The sequence below is a fragment of the Hyperolius riggenbachi genome, chromosome 8, assembly GCF_040937935.1.
Source record: "Hyperolius riggenbachi isolate aHypRig1 chromosome 8, aHypRig1.pri, whole genome shotgun sequence".
Taxonomy (NCBI): Eukaryota; Metazoa; Chordata; class Amphibia; order Anura; family Hyperoliidae; genus Hyperolius; species Hyperolius riggenbachi.
In genome coordinates this window covers 224,417,095-224,429,279 of record NC_090653.1, presented here as the reverse complement: position 1 = coordinate 224,429,279, position 12,185 = coordinate 224,417,095, and the positions used below count along the sequence as shown (strand labels likewise).

The window sequence follows — 12,185 nt, the reverse complement described above, 5'->3', positions numbered from 1 at the left end:
ATAATCGGGAAACCTCCTGGCTCCTCTCTCAGCCTTGCAGGCGAGTACGAGTCCCCGCCGCACACGCTACACATCATCACGCCAGCTAGCGTGAGAGTCCTGCACATGCTCCATTCATGGCCAGTGTGATGAATCTTAGCAGTTGGCGTGATGGGACTCATACTGCCGACTTCAGATGGATGTCGCCGATTAATTAAGCCACGTGCGGGGCCGAGAGTGGAGCCAGGAGGATGCCGGGACTTTGCGGCCTACGGTGGGCTGGAGGAAGCCCCAGGTAAGTACATATTGTGTTTTTTAAAGGTGCTCAGCATCCCTTTAAATCATTGTGGTGATTTTATAGTTATTTTTATAAAAACGTCCTGCACTCCCTTCACTGGCTACCTATAAACTTGAGGATCCTATTCAAGAGAGGCCTACTGACATTTATATCACTACATAATCTGGGCCCGGGATACATGAAAGAAATGTTGCAGCTGTGTAGTAATCCCCGCAATCTCAGATCCACAGGTTCCAATAATCCAGTCATACCTAGAATCCACCTGAAAACTTTTGTTCCCAGAGCCTTCTGTCATGCCACTTCTTCATTATGGAACTCCTTACCTCAGCAGATAGGACCGCTCCATCTCTGGATGTGTTTGAATCCAGACTGAAAACCCACCTGTTCAGTTTGGCATTTGCAGAAATATAATTTTATCCTCTTTGCTAATACTTTGTCCTATTACCAAATACTGAATCTGAGAGAGCCTGCGGGAGAAAAGTGCTATAGTAATGTTATGGCTATTTGAATATTATGTTTTCAAATCTCTTCTTCTCTGAAACCCATTCCTACAGCTGATAACTTGACATCTACCTTCCTATCTGGCATATGTTTGTGCAGGCTTTTGTAGTATCATTCATGGGGTGTGAACATTATTAACCCTAGACATCTCTAGGCAGGCATTGCAGCTACTAACTAAATGTCATCATCTCATAACATCTGGATGAGATCATTTGTGTCTGTCTTATTGTACTCCGCTCCAGCTAGCTCTGCTTCATATGTTTCCATTCACAAAATGTGAGATTGAATTATGGTGTCCACTTGTGCACACATTAATCACACATTAATCACAAAGAAAACATAACTGTCACATCTACGGAGCTCTTGGTTCTGAATATCGAAATAGAAGACAACATGTCTAATGATAGAGGTAAAGCATGACTATGTGTCCCTCGCTACTGCTCATTGTATTGCACGTCGTGGGAATTTAGAGAGGTAGGCGAATCCACGGCAATTCCCAGGACCAATCAGTCATGTCTGACCAAATGACCAGACTCTGGGAATTCTGAATCTTGTTAGCTAAGTAAACAAATAAAAGAGGTCATTGAAGTTATGATCCTATAATGTAAGACATACATAGTGGTATACTGTGTTGATATAAGACTAAATCAAGTGCGATGGCCCTAGGTTAACTTGATGCAGTCTAATATATTGTGAAAATATGAAGTGAAAATAAACATATAAGACGGTTTACTGTATGTGTTCTGCTAAAGGTAAATATAAAATAAAACTAAGTCTCAGATTTTAATTTTTATGTAAGGACTTTATTTTAAGACTTCTGTACAGCAGCCATGACAAATCTGCCTTGTTTAACTGAAAAAAAAAACAGAAGTGATGGTCCTTTAAACTTCCCAGCACTAAAGCGGTATCTGTTCTGGAAACTAACTGAATTTGACAAGCTGTTCGACAATTTCATTTGCATAGCTATCAACTCTAGATTTTTAACACTTGCTGTACTAGAAGACAGGAAGGAACTTCAGACAATTTCTTAGCAGGCTAGTACACATTTTCAGCTTTGTACAGTATGTGAAAGGGGAGCCAATGGAACTCTTACCAGTTCACTATACTGGCCAAAAAATGTGATACCTTTATTTTTGCAATGACCTCCAGTTAATGGTAGGGTTCTCAAACTATTCCTATCAGCGTACGAGAGAGAACGGCGCCGGAGACTTGGGCGCAGGACACAGCCAGTATATGGCTGATCCTGCTGCCGCACAAGTCCGGGCCGTGTTAATTACTATTCCCCCTCCAGGCCGACGTGGATAATGGGGGAATGAAATAATTTGGCTTCCAGCAATTGCTGGAAGCCGAATTATTGTTTTAAAAGCAACTTCAGATCCGTCTTCTGACGGCGCTGAAGTTACTCCCTGTGCCTGCGATAGCCGTAGTTCCTATTACGGCCTATGGTGGCGCTGGCTGCGCCCAAGTCTCCTGCGCTGCTGCGCCCAAGTGTCCAGCGCTGGATTTACCGTGTTCGTCCTATCAGCCTCAACATTTTATCATAACCTCATGAGACACAGAAGAATTCTTTCTGAGCAGATCCTCTCTACTTTATACAGTATAAAGGATTAGTAGGGAATCCATCAATCAAGCTATAGTACATAGCATAGTAGGTTTTGTTGTCAGTGCACATAGCCTAAGTTGGAGTGTGATCAGATACAACATAACTAAAGCCATGCACAAAAATTATATCATAGCAGAAGTCGGAAAATATCTGGAGAGGTACATAGATTTGGGTGTCATGTGCCTGGCTATAATAATAGAGCTGCTGACAGTGCCCAGAGGTCTTGGCAGTTTAGGTGAAGTTGGGTGTTGTCTCTCAGGTGTTGAATATCCAATGTACCAGAGTTTCAATTGCTAACAAATCAGCTTTGGTAAGATGACTGGTAAGGGTAAGAGATCATTTATTAGGGTTAGTGTTAGTGGATAAGGTCTAGCACAATTACTTTATAGGACCAGGAGGTTCAGGTTAGGACTCAGGTTGTGTTAACATGTGTAAGGATTAGGGCCCATTTCCACTAGAGCGAATCTGCATGCGTTTCCTGCATGCAGATTTGCATAGACAATACAAGTGGATGGGACTGTTTCCACTTGTCAGGATTTCTGAGCGTTTTTCTGTGCAGAAAAAATCTGCACAGCAGAGCCCTCAGAATGCGATTCGCATACAATGTATTTAATAGGAAATTCGCATGCATTTTTGTATGCAAATTTTACCACAAATTTTACCGCATATTCGCAGGCGTTTTCGCATAAAATCAATATAAAAGCACACAGGCACTGACATGGTTAAATTCGCATACTCATTAACATATGCGAAAACGCCCACGAATTTGCAGTAAAATTTGCGGTAAAATTCGCATCCGCGTGCGGATTTGTTTTGTGTTTTCCGCGACTAATTTGCATTGCACAAGTTGAAACGGGCCCTTAGAACAATACTAGGTGAGCCCGCAACCCAGTCTACTCTTCAGCATGTTGCCTTTAATTCAACAATGAGTACATAGTAGCGCAAACATCAACAACTGTATTAGGGCCATGTGGGACCCACTTTGTCAAGACACACCTTGCTCAAAACAATGGCGGGACACCATCTCAAAACCTTTTATTGGGAAATGGCACCCAAACCTTTCATACTGAATCCTTACATACCCATCCATCTGATTCCTTCAAAGCTGAACATTACTTATATATACAATATATGGGATAATACATTGTATTTTTGGATGAAATTTGAAAGGAACATGTAGTAAATGCTTTGTTATTTTTATATTGAACAAAAGAACATAATTGTGTTTAAAATACAATTGATTTTAATCCATTACTTCTGCTTTCTAACTTGTACTAGACCAAGCCAACTGAAGTTCAGTACGGAAGGGTTTATCCCAAAATATGTTGTGTGTAATCACTATTCAATATCCATCCACCTCTGACCTGCCTCACTCAGTCCAGAATAGTTTTGTGCTGCTTGTCAGCCATTTCATCAGGAATAGATAACAGGTACGTACCTGGAATACAACCAGGGGCGGACTGACAACTCATGGGGCCCCCGGGCAATAGGAGATTATGGGGCCCCATACCAGTGTTTCCCACCTTTCACATTATATTTTTACAGACTAAGATATAATAATTTACTGACAACAGTAAATATGTTATATTGTGATATTTTATATTGATAAAACCCGCCAAAAATGGGTGTGGTCACGCAACAGAATATGGGTGGGGCAAAATATACATGACCTTAGCAGTGGTGTAAAAGGTCTGCCGGGGAAGTTTGAACTCCGCCATAGTGTTTCCCCCCAAAATACATGTAATCTGACAGCATTTCACCAAAAATCCATGCAATTTGGCAGAGGTTCCTCCAAAATACAGATAAAATGGCAGTCATTCCCCCAAAATAGACGTTGAACCAAACAAAACATAACATGTGGAGCACCATCCATAAGCAAACATTAAATATTAAATAAATGTACAGTGCATAGAAATGTGCAGAAAGGTCAATCAGATGCAATGTCAATCCAAAAAAACAGCTATGACCTCAAAGAACCGCACCAAATCCATACACAAATAATGTTGCAAAAAGTCCATCCTTTATTAATACATCAACAAACAATTAAAAACACAATTAAAACCGGGTGGGGAAGAGCATGTAAACCCAAATTGTCGGAGAACCGGGAGGAATATAAAGTGCAATAAGTGCTAATGACACACCACTAAGGGTGTGAAATAGGGGATGTGAACCCAGGGGGGTCGGGGGGGGGGGGGGGAAGGAGAAGGGGAAGGGGGTACAAGGTGCACTGTGCAATGTGCAGAAATTATATATGACCCTAAGATTGCAAACAATGAGGATGACAGTTACATGACCTCAATAACAGTAAAAAATAGTCTAGTATAAAACAATAGTGAAAAACAGGTCCTGACACAGGAGTGAATGAAGAATTGTAAGGGAAAAACAAGTGAAAAGGCAGTGCTATGGATTAGCAAGTAAAGTGCAGGTTGCAATGAAAGTGGTCAAAAACAGAAGCCACCAGTGTAGTCAGAGTCCTACCAGTAAAAAGTAGCTCCACGGGTCCCCCACCGCTGCTATCGCGATTCGCCACCGTCCTGTGGCTTTCTCAAAGCTGCTAAACTAACCCCTGCAGCCGAAATATATCCTGTTCCGGAGAGTAGGGGGAGGGGGAGGAAGACGCCCAAACGTAGCGTGGCCACGCTACAGCCTCCATTGCTTCACGTTGCACAGCAACGTAGAAGCTCTGTCAGCTTCCGTATCTACGGTGGCCGCTTGCGGCCAGAGCAATATAACGCGTACAAATGTACGCGTTGCTAGGGGGAATGTACGCATGGGGCGCCATCTAGTGGTACGAAATATATTGCAGGTAGATTTAAATAGAAAAGTGTGAACCTGCAAAATTACACAAGAAAGTTGAATACCCACCCCACCTACTGTCTGCAAGGGAGAGCAGCATGTTAGAGGAAATATAGTTAGGAATGAAAAACAAAGGAAACAATGAATAAAAGGTATAAACAGAGAATTGGATACATGGAGAGAATTGAGAAACTATGTAATAATGAGCAAAAAAGCAAAATTCTATAAATATATAGATACATCAGAAAACACACTGTACTGATCAGATACAAAAACAAACACTTATTATTGAGCCCAGGTCAGGGCCATAAGAAGAGTAGCCCCCGATAAATCGGACGTACACTATATTGGTGATATATAAATACCTATTTATAGGTGTACAGATCATTCATATATTTATAAAAACACCAACAAAAAATGATAAATGCCGAAGAGGACAACAGATGAACGCTGAATCAATCCAAAGCCGTCCTCTAGAGTCCAAAATATAGAAGAAGGTCCTGTCCGACATCCCCTTGTTGTTGGGAAATCTATATAGAGGAGGATATGCCCATCCAAAGGAATAGTATATTCAAGCTGAGACCCAATTACTTGTGTCATATCAAGAATCCACTTGCTGCGAATGAAACCAATGGATGCATAACTCTCAAAATGAGTACTGAGTTCCATCTGCAACTAGAAATGACACATTAAGCATGATGAGCCATAAACAATTTGCGCCAACTCTTATCAGGGATACAGACACAAGGTAAGTGATGGTTATATAAACCCCAAACACACAACATGTGAACCTCACACGGAACCCCTTACCCGGGTTCAGATTGTGCCATCTATCCACTCAATTGCCTATGAGCCATGGTCCACTACTCACCAGAGTAAACCAGAGCCACCTACAAACAAGCTGTACAGGTACACTGTGACTAAGTTCAAACAGCAGACAATGCTATACAGAGCACCAGGAAAACCCCAAGGTGACCCCACGTGGTGTGTTATAACAATACGTTCATAGGGCCAATAACCCATGCAGTGAGCTCCACACAATGAAATCCTCAGGAACTGAGAAGGAACAAAATCATTTCAAATAACCAATGAAAGTAAATTCCTCATTCATACCTGCCGGTTGCAAAGATCCCATCTCATAGATCCATCTGGTCTCATTTCTCAGCAGGGTTTGGATAATGTCACCTCCCCTAGGAGATAAAAAGATTTTCTGTAAGCCTACCACAGTCCAACCCTTGGTGTTACCCCCATGAAATTTTAGGGCATGTTCGGCCACAGGGGTAAGGTTCTTACCCTCTGACCAATCCCTCTCGGCCAGACGGATTGTTGACCAATGTTTCTGAATCCGCACCTTTAACATGTTCTTTGTTTGTCCAATGTAGATTTTACCACACGGGCAACGCAACATATACACAACCCCACAGGAAAGACAGTTAACGTACTGTCTTAAGCGAAATTCCCTTCCTGTCTTTGGACTAACAACTGTTTTGGTGGCCACCATAAAGGGGCAAATGTTACATCTACTGCAAGGGTAACTCCCCCCTCCTTTTTGTCCTCCACAAATGTTTCTCTTTTGGAAATGACTCCTTGTGAGCAGATCCTTTAAGTTTGGAGCTCTTTTGGCCGTGATGGATGGTCTGTCTGGTAGGTACTTAACAATCACTGGATCCGTAGTCAATACTGACCAGTGTTTACGGATAATCCCCTGCAAATGGTTCCAACTGCTGTTAAAAGGTGTGCACAACCGTACACACTGGTCCTTATTTTTCCTTTTAGGGTACAACAGTGTTTCCCTCTCAGACCTCTTGGCTCTCCCATGTGCCATGTCTACCACCTTTTGTGGATAACCTCTGTCCAAAAATCTTTTTCTCAAGTCAGAGGCCTCCCTCCGAAAATCATTTTCATAGGTGCAATTTCTCCTAACCCGTAAAAACTGACCTGTGGGTATATTGTTCCGTAGTTGCTGAGTGTGGAAAGACGAATAATGAAGTAAGCTGTTCACAGCAGTCTCTTTTCTATACAAAGTGCTCCCAATGTGGCCATCCTCTGTAATAAACAAATGTAAATCAAGAAAATTGGTTTCAGAATTTGACAGAGATGAGGTAAGCACTATGTTTAGGGTGTTCTTTCCAAGATCCCGTAGAAAACACTGCCCCAAAACCTCCGGGCCATCCCATAGGATCAGAATGTCATCTATGAAACGGTACCACCCCAAGATATGGGGATGGTACCGTTCCATCGCCTCCCCCCACACTACACGTCTCTCCCACCAACCTAAAAATAGATTGGCGATAGACGGGGCGCATTTCGCGCCCATTGAAACACCGTGTGTCTGCAAGTAATGCTCACCATTGAAGGTGAAGTAGTTCCGTGAGAGGATAAAACCCATAAGGTCAATCAAAAATTCGTTAAAATCTTGTCTGGAGACAGGTGTAGTCGAAAGAAAGAATCTCACGGCCTCCTTGGCATGTTCATGATCGATGTTAGTGTATAATGATTCCACATCACACGTGATAAAGAATGCACCTGGGGGTAAAGAAATTCCGTTGAGTTTGGTGATTAGATCCAAAGAGTCTCGGACATAGGAGTCCAGTGTGATGACATGCGGCTGTAGAAAAAAATCTAGGAATGCACAACTTTTCTCAATCAGGCTGCCTATACCTGACACAATTGGTCTGCCAGGGGGCCTGGTCTTATCCTTATGAACCTTAGGCAATAGGTAAAATGTTGGAATTCTCGGTTTACTCACCATAAGATATTGCCTTTCCTTCTTGGAGATCAGGCCTTCCTCCTTAGCCCCATCCAAAATTTCTTCCAATTGTCCCTTGAAGATATCAGTCGGATTCGTCCTTAATTTCCTGTAATATTTTTTGTTGTTTAATTGCCTGTTCGCCTCAGCCACATAATCATCAACACCCCAAATAACAACATTACCCCCCTTATCAGCTTCACGAATGACAAAATCATCTCGTTTCTTCAAGTCCTGAAGGGCTTGCCTTTCCATCTGAGTTAAGTTGGACCCTATACCTTTATTAATCCTGATTTTCTCAATATCCCTGACCACCAGATCAAAGAAAACCTTGACTGGTGGGCAGGTTGACAAGGAGGGCAAGAAAGTAGACTGTGGCCTAAACTTGTTGGTACCTGATATCACCTCAGTATCTTGTTGTGGGCCTTCACTCTCACTTACCAGGTCCATAAGATCCTGAAAGACTTGTCGATCTATGTTATCAGGGAGTTCTATAGCCAATCGAGTTTGTTCATCCATAACGTCTGTCCTGTTGAACATCTTCTTTAAAATCAATCGTCTGCAAAACAGGTATACATCCTTTACCGTCTCGAAAATATCGATAGTTTGCATGGGTGCAAAGGACAAGCCCCTCTGCAATAGAGACATCTCAGTATCACTAAGGGTAATAGATGTTAAATTGAGTACCTGTAGTGTGTTCACATCCGTGTCTCCTCTGGACTCACTTGAGTCCGTCTCCTTTTGTTCAGATTGTTGTAAAATTCTGCGGAGGTGGGGTGCAGTCTTTCTTTTAAAAGCGAGGCCACCCCTTCTACCTCGCTTTCTGACTCTAAAAAATCACTCGATTCAGAAAGAGATACATGACTAGATAGGCTGACATTAGGATGTTGTCTACTATAACCCAGACCATTGTTGGGATTTTGGTTGGGTACAGTGGGGCCCTTCTTTTTGGGATATCTTTTTCTGTTCTTATGTTTTTGGCCCTTACCATTCCCTCTATGTTTCCAAAAGAAGGCTTTGCCCATATTATAGTCAGTCCTATCTCTCACTAATTTGGTCTTTTTTCTGTCCACAGTAATCTTTTCAACTTTATTGATCTCTGTCTGTAACTGCAAAAGAAAAGGTTGTACCAAACGAACAGAGTCATATTTATCCAATTCTTTCAATAACGTATTGATTTTGTTCTTGATTCTAGGCAAAAGCTCTCTATCATGTTTCAATAACATCTCTGTAATAATCAGTGAACACTTGCCCAGGCCCTCTTCCCAGTCTTCCTTTTCCTTTATAGTGACTTCCCAAGAAGGGAAAATCTGGACCCTAAGTCCCCGGGGAAAAATACCCTCTTTGACATAATTAACTAAACTGTGGATATTCCACCACAGCCGGATGTATTCCATATGGGTGTTTTTGATGTCTATACACAGATTCTTAAACTCATCTGGTAAGTCCGAGTTAGGTCCTGGACGCGTCTCAGGCACAACACGGAATATCTGTTCAAGTTGTGTGTTCCAATCTTTTTCCATTCTGTTTAGAAAATCCATACTGCTCATCAAAAATATGTATAAAAAAAAAAAAAACAATACTCTCCAAATCAAGTAGAAATACAGTCTACTGGTCCAGGATGTGCTCCAGCCTAGAAAGAGACCAGAAAGGTGGTCAACCCAAGTATTGAACCAAACAAAACATAACATGTGGAGCACCATCCATAAGCAAACATTAAATATTAAATAAATGTACAGTGCATAGAAATGTGCAGAAAGGTCAATCAGATGCAATGTCAATCCAAAAAAACAGCTATGACCTCAAAGAACCGCACCAAATCCATACACAAATAATGTTGCAAAAAGTCCATCCTTTATTAATACATCAACAAACAATTAAAAACACAATTAAAACCGGGTGGGGAAGAGCATGTAAACCCAAATTGTCGGAGAACCGGGAGGAATATAAAGTGCAATAAGTGCTAATGACACACCACTAAGGGTGTGAAATAGGGGATGTGAACCCAGGGGGGTCGGGGGGGGGGGGGGGGGGAAGGAGAAGGGGAAGGGGGTACAAGGTGCACTGTGCAATGTGCAGAAATTATATATGACCCTAAGATTGCAAACAATGAGGATGACAGTTACATGACCTCAATAACAGTAAAAAATAGTCTAGTATAAAACAATAGTGAAAAACAGGTCCTGACACAGGAGTGAATGAAGAATTGTAAGGGAAAAACAAGTGAAAAGGCAGTGCTATGGATTAGCAAGTAAAGTGCAGGTTGCAATGAAAGTGGTCAAAAACAGAAGCCACCAGTGTAGTCAGAGTCCTACCAGTAAAAAGTAGCTCCACGGGTCCCCCACCGCTGCTATCGCGATTCGCCACCGTCCTGTGGCTTTCTCAAAGCTGCTAAACTAACCCCTGCAGCCGAAATATATCCTGTTCCGGAGAGTAGGGGGAGGGGGAGGAAGACGCCCAAACGTAGCGTGGCCACGCTACAGCCTCCATTGCTTCACGTTGCACAGCAACGTAGAAGCTCTGTCAGCTTCCGTATCTACGGTGGCCGCTTGCGGCCAGAGCAATATAACGCGTACAAATGTACGCGTTGCTAGGGGGAATGTACGCATGGGGCGCCATCTAGTGGTACGAAATATATTGCAGGTAGATTTAAATAGAAAAGTGTGAACCTGCAAAATTACACAAGAAAGTTGAATACCCACCCCACCTACTGTCTGCAAGGGAGAGCAGCATGTTAGAGGAAATATAGTTAGGAATGAAAAACAAAGGAAACAATGAATAAAAGGTATAAACAGAGAATTGGATACATGGAGAGAATTGAGAAACTATGTAATAATGAGCAAAAAAGCAAAATTCTATAAACGGTACCATCCCCATATCTTGGGGTGGTACCGTTTCATAGATGACATTCTGATCCTATGGGATGGCCCGGAGGTTTTGGGGCAGTGTTTTCTACGGGATCTTGGAAAGAACACCCTAAACATAGTGCTTACCTCATCTCTGTCAAATTCTGAAACCAATTTTCTTGATTTACATTTGTTTATTACAGAGGATGGCCACATTGGGAGCACTTTGTATAGAAAAGAGACTGCTGTGAACAGCTTACTTCATTATTCGTCTTTCCACACTCAGCAACTACGGAACAATATACCCACAGGTCAGTTTTTACGGGTTAGGAGAAATTGCACCTATGAAAATGATTTTCGGAGGGAGGCCTCTGACTTGAGAAAAAGATTTTTGGACAGAGGTTATCCACAAAAGGTGGTAGACATGGCACATGGGAGAGCCAAGAGGTCTGAGAGGGAAACACTGTTGTACCCTAAAAGGAAAAATAAGGACCAGTGTGTACGGTTGTGCACACCTTTTAACAGCAGTTGGAACCATTTGCAGGGGATTATCCGTAAACACTGGTCAGTATTGACTACGGATCCAGTGATTGTTAAGTACCTACCAGACAGACCATCCATCACGGCCAAAAGAGCTCCAAACTTAAAGGATCTGCTCACAAGGAGTCATTTCCAAAAGAGAAACATTTGTGGAGGACAAAAAGGAGGGGGGAGTTACCCTTGCAGTAGATGTAACATTTGCCCCTTTATGGTGGCCACCAAAACAGTTGTTAGTCCAAAGACAGGAAGGGAATTTCGCTTAAGACAGTACGTTAACTGTCTTTCCTGTGGGGTTGTGTATATGTTGCGTTGCCCGTGTGGTAAAATCTACATTGGACAAACAAAGAACATGTTAAAGGTGCGGATTCAGAAACATTGGTCAACAATCCGTCTGGCCGAGAGGGATTGGTCAGAGGGTAAGAACCTTACCCCTGTGGCCGAACATGCCCTAAAATTTCATGGGGGTAACACCAAGGGTTGGACTGTGGTAGGCTTACAGAAAATCTTTTTATCTCCTAGGGGAGGTGACATTATCCAAACCCTGCTGAGAAATGAGACCAGATGGATCTATGAGATGGGATCTTTGCAACCGGCAGGTATGAATGAGGAATTTACTTTCATTGGTTATTTGAAATGATTTTGTTCCTTCTCAGTTCCTGAGGATTTCATTGTGTGGAGCTCACTGCATGGGTTATTGGCCCTATGAACGTATTGTTATAACACACCACGTGGGGTCACCTTGGGGTTTTCCTGGTGCTCTGTATAGCATTGTCTGCTGTTTGAACTTAGTCACAGTGTACCTGTACAGCTTGTTTGTAGGTGGCTCTGGTTTACTCTGGTGAGTAGTGGACCATGGCTCATAGGCAATTGAGT

At 42.4% G+C, this 12,185-nt stretch overlaps 1 protein-coding gene and 1 long non-coding RNA gene across 2 annotated transcripts in view; one reads left to right on the top strand and one right to left on the bottom strand.

Annotated features, from left to right (window-relative positions):
• The window catches only part of AVPR2 (arginine vasopressin receptor 2), a 270,138-nt gene that overhangs the window by 87,155 nt on the left and 170,798 nt on the right, over positions 1–12,185 (top strand). The window lies entirely within an intron of this gene.
• On the bottom strand, positions 5,509–7,193 carry LOC137528467 (uncharacterized). The gene is made up of 3 exons (XR_011023406.1): positions 7,116–7,193; positions 6,291–6,367; positions 5,509–5,852 (listed from the first exon to the last, which is right to left on the bottom strand). It is a non-coding gene; the product is annotated as an uncharacterized lncRNA (long non-coding RNA).